This window comes from Eulemur rufifrons, chromosome 8, assembly GCF_041146395.1.
Source record: "Eulemur rufifrons isolate Redbay chromosome 8, OSU_ERuf_1, whole genome shotgun sequence".
Classification (NCBI taxonomy): domain Eukaryota; kingdom Metazoa; phylum Chordata; class Mammalia; order Primates; family Lemuridae; genus Eulemur; species Eulemur rufifrons.
The window spans coordinates 111,523,955-111,536,165 of record NC_090990.1 but is presented as its reverse complement, the minus strand read 5'-3'; positions in this window follow the sequence as shown (position 1 = coordinate 111,536,165).

The following is a 12,211-nucleotide window of genomic DNA, read 5'->3' as shown; positions in this document are numbered from 1 at the left end:
CAAATTGCTAATTCTTGGGACTAAATGTTCTCGATGTGTGAGCCTGGATTTTACTATGTATGCATCAGAATCACCTGCCAGCTTGTTGAAATACAGATTCCTAGGCTCCAATCTAGTGCATCAGAACTTCTGTGGGTAGCAATTTCTCTTTTCTTTTCTTTTATAGACAAGGTCTCAAATTCCTGGGCTCAGGTAATCCTCCCAGAGTAGCTGGGACTGCAGGCATGCACCACCACGTGCAGCTAATTTTTTAGTTTTTTGTAGAGACGGGGTCTCAGTATATCCACCAGGCAGGCCTGAATTCCTGGCCCCAAGTGATCCTCCCAAAGTGCTGGGATTATAAGTGTCCACAATTTGCATTTTAAACAAGCTTTGGGGGTAGTTCAAATGCCCAGAAAAGTTTGAAGGCCGGGCGCGGTGGCTCACGCCTGTAATCCTAGCACTCTGGGAGGCCGAGGCAGGAGGATTGCTCGAGATCAGGAGTTTGAGACCAGCCTGAGCAAGAGCGAGACCCCATCTCTACTAAAAAAAATAGAAAGAAATGATTTGGACAGCTAAAAAAAAAAAAAAAAAAAATATATATATATATATATATATATATATATATATATAAAATTAGCCGGGCATGGTAGTGCATGCCTGTAGTCCCAGCTACTCAGGAGGCTGAGGCAGAAGGATCACTTGAGCCCAGGAGTTTGAGGTTGCTGTGAGCTAGGTTGACGCCATGGCACTCTAGCCCCAGAGCGAGACTCTGTCTCAGAAAAAAAAAAAAAAAGTTTGAAAGTCGCTGCTGTAGATCATCCTCTGCTGAGTTACAAGGAGACTTCACTCCTCTTGCATTGTCCACCATAGAACACATTTGTGGAGTTACCATTAAGCTTGGTTTTCTAGAAACTGTTTTCTGAAGCCCAGTTCGGTATTCCAGTCTGGGTACTTGACTCTGGTCTAGGCTCATCCATCCTACCCCTTCTGGCAGTAGGTGCTTCCTCTCAAGCAGGCTGGCCAGGATGGGGCACCTGGATGTGCAGGGTAGTGGGAAGAAGCCAGTTGAGAAACAGGCGTGAAAGAAATGATCAGACACCAGCATCTACCAAGGGAGCGTGCCCAGTGCTGGCTTCGGATGTGGGAGGGTAGAACACTGTTTCGGCAGGGCTCTGAGAGGTTTTTCTGGGACAGGCTGGAGTTATGCCCTAAAGAATGAATGGGATCAGGTATCCGGGGCTGGGTGGAGGGGGTGATCCTGGGGGCAGAGAGTCTGCACAAGCAAAGTGTGGTGAGGGGAGGAGGTTACATTTGCCCATAGGAACGGCTGGTGAAGACTCATGAAGTGCCCTGAATGCCAGAGTAATGCATTGTCAGTTTCACGTAAGGCAAAGTCTTTGGTAATTTTATTTTTTTAATTTTAATTTTTTCCGATTCTCTGAATTGTTTGGAGTTTGGCAATTTTTAAAGCTCTATGCAAACATTAATCATTCTTTTCCCCTCCTGTGGGCAAAAGGGAAGTCAGTAAAATTGTTTGAGTCCTGGTGGGATGCATACCAAAGGTATTAGAGTGATTAAACTAGCAGGCAAGTGGAGACTGGCTTTTTAGGGATTCAGAAGTAGTTGTTCAGGGACTGAATCTGATTAGTTTGCCCAGCAGTGTTGGTGTTTTTTTTTTTTTTTTTTTTAATAATTTGAATTTGAATGTCATTAGATGGAGCTTCCATCCTCCAGTTCCCATGATCTACCACCCTACCTTTGCCTCACACATTTATGCCACCTGCTTAGTTCCGGAACGTGTTAGAGTTTTCAACCCCTGGGTTGGTATGAAGGAGGGTGAGAAGGGGAAATTCCAAGTAGGAGAGACGACAGCAGTAATCCAGGAGGGACATCGTGAGGGTCCAGAGAAAGAGTGGGGCAGCCAGATAAGAAAGGAGACGACACAAAAGAAGAATAAATGAATATGACCGAATGAGGGAGAGAGGGAGTCAAGGACTAAACCAATGGGACAATGCTACTGAAGTCCAGGGAGCCGAGGAGCCGGCTCTGAAACAAGTTTGCTTTGGGGTATGTAGGGTTTGGGTTGGGATGGGACTCCTGGGGCCTTGTTTAACAGCAGCTGGTAAGCTGGTGCCCCAAAGAGTAATGACGCTGGGGACACGGATCAACCATGGTGCCGAGGTGGTATGCGAGGTGGGTAAGAGGGTGCAGGGATGGGGTGGGGGCTGAGGAGAGGTCGTGGACCGGGCCTGGTGCCTTCTCACTTCTAGGAGTTGAGTGTAAGAGCTGGGACGGCAGCAAAACTGGATCCCGTGAAGGAGGCCAGAGCCGGATGAGAGGACCTCAAGGAAGGACTGCAGGAGGCACTCTGTGAGCCGTGGAGAAAATGCAGTGAGAAGGCATCTGTCCATAAGCCGTTGGCTGAGAGCTGCTGAGAAGGCAGGGAGGGTGAGTGTCCATGTGGTGTGGCCTTGCACTGGTGTGGCTTTGCTCCCTAACGAGGGTGCGCTTAGATGGTAGCTCTGGCTTTGCCAAGGGGCTGGCCTGGACTCCCTGCGCAGCCTGGCTGTTAGCTGCACAGTGGAAGGGCAGCCTCTCCTCTGACATGTCTCTGGGTCGTCCCTGAGCAGCTGTGCTTGGCCACGGCTGAGCTGTTAACATTTGTCCCGTGCTGGCTCACCCCGTCCTTCTCCCCCGGTGGCCTGGAAGACCATGGGCCTCTTTACTCCTCAAGCCAGAAGCTGCACTCCGGTCAGGGAGCTGGGGTTGCTGGAACTTTAAGGTTGCCTAGGCCACGTGAACTTCCAGGTCGGCTGAGCACCAGCCAGTTTTCTATTTGGGCTTTATCTATCCCTCCTCCTCCTCCCTCAGCACCCTGTGAGGTTAAGGGACTGGCTGCTCAGCCGTGGCTGCAAGTGGGGAGCTCACTTCAGGGGGTACGGATTGGAGTTTGGGATGAAAACTGTTTGGTGCTGCTTGGCTTCACGTTTTCCGCAACAGTGAAAATCCAGCTGGTTTGTTCCCCTGGTTCGTCTCTGAAGCAGTATCTGGTATTTATAGAAGACCGAACCCAGGGCCAATCAGCTCAGAATGGAAATTCCTGAGCCTGGAGTTCTCTGGAGCAACCATCTCCTGGCTTTCTCGCTCCCTGGAGTTCAGCTAAGGTTTTCTCTTGAAAACTTTCAAGCTCTGAGAAGTTTGAAGAGGCACAAATGGGGAAATCGACACTAAAACACACTGTCTTTCTCTTGGTGCGGACACCTTGTGTGTTTTTTATAGCTGATGGCAAGAAGGTAGGTGAAGAGCAAGGAGAATGGCCGAGTGGGGGCCCGAGGAGCAGCTGCAGCATCCAGCTCTCTGGGGGTCATGGGCATTGTCTGCTGTTCCTGCAGCCTCTAGGACCTCCCACCTCTGAGACTACGTGCCCGCGCTAACCTACTGGGCAGCAACCACAATTGCTGCTAGCAACATACCTTTCCAGCTGCAAGGGAAAGGAACTGTGAGCTAGTTGACATTTAAAAAGACAGCTGGAATGAGTGAGATACCGACTGACACATTCATTAAATGTCACCACTTTTGTTTCTCTTCAACGTTCAGTGCTTGAGTTATTCCAAATTAATTACACGGCCACTTGATTTATTGCTTACATCCCCTCCCTGCCCCTTGCCACCCTCTCCAGGCTTAAGAGCAGCACAGTGGCTTCTGACCTCTGTACCCAGGTTACCCAGCCGAGAACGGTGAGCAGGGCGAGAAAGGGGAGACTGTCCAGGCAGCGGGGCTGCAACGTGTTCTCTGGGGCAGGTCGGAAGCGGAGCCTGACCACTGCCGTCAAAGCTGGCACAGCCCTGTTTTACCGATGAGCGAAATGGAGCTCAGAGAGGTTAAGTGATCCAGGCAGTGTAGAATGGGGAGGCTCGAGGAGGCAGAATTTAAGCCAGGTCTTCTGGCTCTAAGCTCCTGAGTTTAGCAAATCTATTAGGGTCCGAGAGAGGAATCCATCTTCATGTGGCAAATCTGGCAGGAAACAGTATTACATGTCAGGTAGCCACTGGGATCAAATAAACCAGAGAATTAAATAAACTCTCCTGCTTCACTGCCAGGGAGAGGGGAGCAGAGCAGGAAGGCGGCGACAGAGCCGAGTCCAGGAGACACGCGGGGACTCTCTCTGCATAATAAATCAGGCATATTTGCATCATTTGGAAAAGAAAGTTATTTCTTTCTTTATTTTAATTTAATTTTAAAGAAGATTGTATCTGAAGCTTGTCTGGTTCTTTGATTTCACAATCCATTTTAACTGCTGTGTGTCACTGTCGGTAATTTCTCCAGGGAGATGAAAGACCGTGGTACAAAGGGCCATAGCCCTTTCAACTGTGATTAGCAAGTCCTCCGTCATCTCAGGGACTCGCATTTTCAAAAACACTTAGAATTTCCAGCCACAGGTTTTCATTCCTTTTCACCCTAACCTGAAGAGTTCCCACAAACGTGGCTCAGGCACAGACTACCAGGTGAAGCCACAGAGAAGAGAAAAAAACGCTACACGACTCAGCAAAGCCTGAGGCACCACCCACGTCCTGCTCTCTGTCTCTCTGGATAATCCCTGATGTGTCACCAAACTTCCCCAATCTGTGTGGAAAAAAGAGCCACCTCAGGGAAAAGAGTCACATATCCCCTCCGTTCCTGCCCCCAGCACCAATTTACTGCAAGTTAGTCATCCTCAGCTGAGATCCCCGCAGGAAGCCAAAGAGATTCGAGAAGGCAGGAGAGCTGAGCCAGCCTGTGGGCGTGCCTGAGTGTGCAGGGTTCCTCTGAACCCTCTCAGTTCTGTCTGCCCTCTCCCAGGGCAGCTCAACACTGAAGTTCCCTTTTCGTCAAGTCTAATGGCTCAGGTTTTGTTCGGTACAGCCTGTTGTAGCCTGATGAGCCCGCCTGCCTTCACTGAGCTCAACACTGCTTTTCAGTAGAGCTGCTAAGTTACACCGAGACTTGACTTTTCCTTGTGTTGTCTGTCATAGAACATGTTCGTGGGGTGACTGGCTGGGGTACGAAGGGCTGAGCCCACAGCTCGTTAGCTGTTCCTGGAATAACTGACGTGGGGGATCAAATTAGTGTGCATGCCTGATGATTCTCAAAGAGGCCGTTGCAGGGCCCTCTCTGGGAAGGGATGAGGCTGGGGTTGCAGAGGGTGCAGATACTGGTGCACCGTGAGGGAACGTGCATAGATGTCTGGGTTAGGTAATTCTTCTTTGGGATGCCTTAAATCTCTGGTATATCTCTAGCTTCGCCCTTACCATGTTATAATTTTTCATTTATGCATTTGTCTTCTCCTCTGGACTGTGAACTCCTTAAAGAGTTGTGTTTATTAGAAGGCAGCTTAGCATCATGCTTGAACACGTGAGCTCTGGGATTTACCTGGGTTCAGTTTTGTGACATTGGGCAAGCTCCTTAACCTCTTAGAGTTGGAGGGAGAATTAAATGAGATTATGCATGTAAAGCACTCAGAACAGTGCCTGGCATATAGTAAGTGCTTAGTGTATGTTAGTTGTTATTATAATTAATTTGCATGTCCTCAGCCCTAGCATGAGACCGGATATACACTGGATGCTCAACACATGTTTGTTGAGTGAATGGCTGAGTAAATACCTATGTGCCTGCTGAAAAACAGGTGAGCCTGCCATAATGGGAGTAAACCCAGCTGAAGCTCTTGAGCATTCTTGGTCTGAGGTAGGGCAGGAGAGAGAAGTTGGGCTGTGGGCTTGAGTTTGTTGGCAGGTTGGGAATTGAGCCAGGACATTTGCAGTTGTGGGCGATGACTTCCACAGGAAATTGGCAAGAGTTGAGTTTAGTGTAAAAGGTCTGGTTAGCTGGGTTTGACCTCCGTACTGTACTTAGCTCCGCACTAAGGATCACAACATGTGTATATTGGTTGGGCATCCAGAGATGAGGTAGACAGAATGTCAGCAAACGGCACCTTGTGGAGTGACTATAGCGTCCTCAAGAGTTGGGTCCCTGTCAATACTACCCAAAGCAATCTGCAGCTTCAGTGTAATCCCTATAAAAATCCCAATGATTTTTTTAAGAAATAGAAAAATTCATCCTGACATTCATGTGGAATCTCAAGGTACCCCAAACAGCCAAAACAATTTTGAAAAAGAAAAAAGTTGAAAGACCCACACTTCCTGATTTCAAAATTTACTATAAAGCTACAGTAATCAAAACAGTGTGTTACTAGCATAAACACAGACATCTGAAACCAATGAAATAGAATAAAAGGCTCAGTAATAAACCCTTGCATATAGAGTTAAGTGATTTTCAACAAGGGTACCAAGACCATTCAATGGGGAAATATCTTCTAACAAATGATACTGGGAAAACTGTATATACATATGCAAAAGAATAACTGTGGACCTTTACCTTATAGCGTATGCAAAAATTAACTCAAAATGGGTCAAAGAACTAAATGTAAGGAGCTGACACTATAAAACTCTTAGAAGAAAACATAGGAGAAAAACTTCATGACATTAGATTTGGCAATGATTTGTTGGCTATCAAAGGTATCCAAGGCAGCAAAAGAAAAGATATAAATTGAACTTCATCAAAATTAAAAACTTTTTGCATCAAAGAACACATTCAACAGCATTAAAAGGCAACCCACAGAATGGGAGACAATATTTGCAAATCACATATCTGATAAGGAATTAATATCCCGAATATATGGAGAAATCCTACAACTCAACAATAACAACAAAAACAATCCCATTCAAAATGGGCAAAGGGCTGGAATGACATTTTTCCAAAAGAGGGAATACAAATGGCCAATAAAGACATGAAAAGATGCTCAACATCACTAATCATTAGGAAAATACAAATCAAAACCACAATGAGACATCACTTCACACCCATGAGGATGGGTACCATCAAAAAAACAAATGTTAGTGAAGATATGGAGGAATCGGAACTATTTTGCACTGCTGATGGGAATGTGAAATGGTGCAGCTACTATGGAAAACAGTATGGTGGTCCTCAAAAATTTAAAAATAGAATTACTAGATGATCCAGCAATTCCACTTCTGTGTCTATATCCAAAGGAATTGAAAGCAATTCTCAAAAAGATACTTGTACACCTATGTTCATGGCAACATCATTCACAATAGCTAAAATATGGAAGCAACCCAAGTGTCCATTGATGGGTGAATGGATAAGCAAAATGGGGTACATGTATACAATGGATTATTATTCCTCCTTAGAATAGAAGGGAATTCTGACACATGCTCCAACATGGATGAACCATGAGGACATTATGCTAAGTGAAATATGCCAACCACAAAATGACAAATACTGTATGATACCACTCATAGGAGGGGCTTAGGGTAGTCATATTCACAGAGACAGAAAATAGAATGGTGGTTTCTAGGAGCTGGGAGAGGAGAATGGGGAGTTATTTTTTGACGGGTATAGAGTTTCAGCTTTGCAAAAGGAAAAAAGTTCTGTGGATGAATGAGTGGTGCTGATGGTTGCACAACAATGTGAATGTCATTAATGCCACGGAACTATACACTTAAAAATGGTTAAAATGGTAAATTTTATGTTATGTATATTTTACCACAATTAAAAAATGTCAAGGGCACAGTTGAGGGGAGAAAAAAGAGTTGGGGTCCTACAAACATGGGTGAAATGGACTTTTGTGAATTGAGTTATTTGTAAGCAACTTGCAGTAGCTTGTTATGAAGAATCATTTTAGGGAGGCCTAGATTGATCTGTTTTTGTTCATCAGCATTTTCCTTGATCATCTTTGCGTGGGCACCTCTCCACTGTTATTCACATCACTTTCTTTTTCCTTGACCTCTAAATGTTGATGGTTCCCGAAGAACCTCTTTTTGAAGCTCTCCTTGTCTACTTGTACTAGCTTAGCCGTGTCGGCCTCCTGCCTTCACATCTCATTCTGGTGTGTATGCATTCCACAAGCTGATGTCTCACGCCTGGCCTCTCTGCTAGCTGCATCTTGAACTGCAGCTGTCTGCTAGACAGCCCTCCAGCATCTCAAACTCAGTATGGCCCAAACTGGACTCATTGTTTTTTCTTGCTCTGCTGAGTTTCTGGTTTCTGTGGAAGGCACAGAACACTCAGTTAAGGCGTAGAAACATACGGCATTTATGAATCTCCCTGCCTTCTCCCCGTCTTCTAGACTGGCTCAGCTGTCAGCCCTGCTGCATTTCCCCTCTGTGACTGCCCCATCTCGTGCAGGTGCCCTGTGTCCACTGCACTGCCTGTGCTGGGCTTAGCCCTCTGCCCTCTTGAGTAGACTGCTGCAATTGTCTCCCCATCTCTTTGCCCCCAATGTTACAGGTTTGCTGATGTGAACCAGCCAGAGAGGCTGGTCCTGTTCCTTCTACCAGGGAATCAGACATCTGGGTAGTTCTCACCCTGAAGGGGAGCAGGATGGAGCACAGATCATAAAGCTCTGAGTGGCTTCTGGCTGAGAAATCTTCCCGGCGGTGGGGGCTGGTTAAGTGAACAGGCTGAGGCAGCTAGACTGATTCTTAAAATAGGGCAATTCTTGGAGTTCCAGGTGACAGGTCCATTTGGGAGCAGGCACCAAGCCAACAATGGAGAGAGGAGCAGCAGCAGGTCCAGCTCCCCGTGGAGGTAGTTGGCAAGAACTAGGCAGGGGCCAGGTCTAGAGCCTGGCAGAGTGGGGTTCAGGGCAGGGGACAACAGGGCTCGTTGGGCAGAAGTCTTGCAGTCTGCCTGGGCTGACCAGTGCAAACAAAGTGGCAGTTGGACCCAGGGGCTTCACTGTCTCCCCTGGACTTAGGGTAGTGGCAGCCCTAGGAACTCCTCTGCTCAGGGCCTTCACTTGTATGGACCCCTCAGCCTGGAATATGCCCCCTCCTCATAAGCTCCATGCCTCCAAATCCCACTCATCCTTAAAGGCCCAGATCAGATGCCACTTCTTTTTGGAAGCTATCACTCACTCTGCCGAGCTGTGATGTTCTTTCTTGGACTTCTATAGCCTTTTATTCCACTTCCCTTACTGCACTTCCACTTTCTCCCTTGAGCTCTTGTTACTTATTGCCATTTTACTAGACTAAAACATTTATTGTTTCCTGTATTAGTGTCTCTGGATCTGTGGTTCACTAGCTGTCAGCCTCCACAGGCCTGTTTAAGCTCACTGTGGTCTTCCCAAGTGCTGTGAACTCACTATTTCCAGTTATTCTTCCCTGGGCACTTGCGCCCCTTATGGTTTGGGAGGCCCTATGAGAAGCTGTGGCAATGGGCTGTGGAGGAAAGTGACATGGGCCACTTCCAGGCCAGAGCATTTAGGCCGGTCTGAGATCCTTCCAAGTGCTCCGTTCCTTCAGGTGTGGCAACTAGCAATGTGTGTGGTGTTGGCTGCTCTGAGTCCCCCTGAATCACTGTGCTAGCAGAGCCCCCTTGCTGACCTGTGACGGGCACCCAGCTTGAACGAGAAATAAGCCTTTGTCATTTCCAGCCACTGAAATCTGAAGGCTGCGATGGCAGCAGAACCCCGCCCGTACTGCCGGGCACATTTGGGGAGAGATGACCAGCACATCACCAAGTCCTGCTGGCTGGCCGCTGACCTGATGGGAAGGCACCAGCAAGGGGCAGCTGCCTCCGCAGGCTGCAGAGTGCAGCCTCGGCCTCGCATGAGGAGCGCCAGTGATTTAGATGTGCAGGAACAGATGGCGCTTTCCACTCTCCTCCCTACGGGCTGCCCTCTACAGTAATTAAACGCTGGAGGTGAGCAGAGACGATATTCTGTGTTAAGTTAGAATGTTCTTTTTTTTTTAATTTTCAAGGCTGCAATGGCGTTTTCCCATGGCTCTGCCAGGCTGTTTCACGAGGGTTAGCAGGATTACTGTGCTGAGGGGCGACAGCATCGTACTTTCCAGACAGGAGTGTGTGACCCACTTCCCTGGAGTAGCTCCGGCACCTGCAGGGGCTGCTTGTTGAGCTGAACAGCTGAGGGGACAGCCGAGCCCCACGCACCAAAGGCTCTGGGAGCCGTAATCCCGACAGACACAGGTGGATTCCAGCCTGTTGGAGCGCGCAGGTATTCCCTGGGCAGAACAAAACCCAAACAAGCCCTTCCACTCTACTCCTGAGAGAAGGCAAGCGGTGATCTACGTGAAGCAAAGATTAAAAATAAAAGCTTTGTGTTGTCATGTGCGTGTGCTGACTGCTAAACCTCAGGAACATAAAATGACAAGAGAAATGGGCAAGAGACAGAGATTTAATTGAATAAAAACTCCAGGCTGTGACAGGGGTGGGAAGACACAAAGCAGTAATTAACAACATGATTTTTTAAATGACGATGCAATTAATTAACATCCTGGGTAAGTGCAGAAGGAGAGGGGGGCATCTTTCAGCCCAGAACCACTGTTAAATAAAGGAGAAGGGAACTTTGTGGGTTTTTTTTTTTTTTTAATCTATGTGCAAATGGCCCTGGTTATCGCAACTTCAGCAGAGCTCACAGCAACCCAGGAGGTTTTGCACTCCAAAGGAAGCCAGCAAATGAATCAACTTGGTATTTCATTTGATTTTCATCTGTGAGGGAGAATACTGGGCTAGATAATGAGATTGGCTGATGTTCAGGTTTCATTCATGATTTGGGTTGAGGCCCAGTCTCTCCTGAGGGTGTGAGGTCCAGGAGCTAAAAGCTGCCTTAGGGTGGGATCCCACGCCTGTAGGAGTTGACCGAGACCACAGGAGCAGGAGTGGGAGCGGTTGGTTAGGGCGGTGTCAGGGCTGCCCATAACTGGTTCAGGGAATGATTTTCCAAAACTTGTGGGATGTTCACTCATGTGAGATAGCTTCTTGGATATAAGAGGAATCCCTCAGACGAGCAACACTATTCCATGATGCAAACTGACCACACTCCCTTAGTTTAGCATGGGTATCCTCACCTACCTAAGGGTTTAAAGATGACAGCTGGACATGGATTTTGAGTTCACTTCTAGAAGGACCTTCTCACACTAATTTCTGGGCCCCTTGTGACCCAGGAAACTCAATTATCCCCTTGTTTGTGGCAAGACCCCCAGCTTCTGCTCAATGGCTGAGATGGCCATCGTGATGGGGTCAGTCTAGCAACGAGAAACATATGAAGTTTGTCACCTGCTGAAAGTCTTGTCATGACCTTAGGTTTTTTTCTTACTCTCAAGAGAACATCCAAGATGGGTGTGGTGACTCATGCCTATAATCCTAGCACTCTGGGTGGCCAAGGCAGGAGGATCGCCTGAGTTCAGGAGTTCGAGACCAGCCTGAGCAAGAGCGAGACCACTGTCTCTACTAAAAATAGAAAAAATTAGCCAGGTGTGGTGGCACGTGCCTGTAGTCCCAGCTACTCAGGGGGCTGTGGGAGGAGGATCACTTGAGCCCAGCCGTTTGAGGTTGCTGTGAGCTAGGCCGACACCACTGTACTCTAGCCCGGGTGACAGAGCAAGACTCTGTCTGAAAAAAAAAAGAGAGAGAACATCCAAATCCAGGGCTGCCTGACTAGGAAGGCCTGTCAATCACAAGACGTTTGCGGAAGAAAGTGATCTTTATACATGAGTCCCTAGCTTGAGGCCCAGTACAGGGTGGAATTTAGGTTTATCCACATTTACTTTTCTAAGTTGAAAACTTCTTTGGCCACAATATCCTGTTAGCTCATGCTCAATCTGGTCATTTTTAGTGCTAGAATACATTACCCCAAGTTATATCAGCAAAGAAACCTGATAACTTGGCTAAAAATGAGGGTTACTTTATTGTTGCTGCTTCTACAGCATGTGACAAATATAAAGAATAAGACACAAGGTGTGTGAATATTTTTTATGTTCTTGACCTTCTGTTGTTGAAAGAAGGGATTCTCTTGCAGACTTGCCTTTTGCAAGCCATACACACAGCTCTGGAAACTGGCATTGTAGTCACAAGCTGAAGTAAAAACTCCCCTCCGTGTGCCTACCAGGGCTGTACAGACCGAGACTGAGCAAATCACCCTGTCTGAGGGGTTGGTGGGAAGGCCACTAGTAACAGAAATGTGCTATTACAATACAGAATAGTTCAAATGTTTTTTTCCCATAACTGAACTTGGCCTAAGGTAGAGATCTAAAGGAAACAAAAAATCCTCACAACCACTGAAACAAACAACACCGAAGTACTTAGTAATTTATAGAACTAAAGTTTAAGATAAATATTGTCCCAGAGTCAATGGGGCTGAAATAGGCTTAAG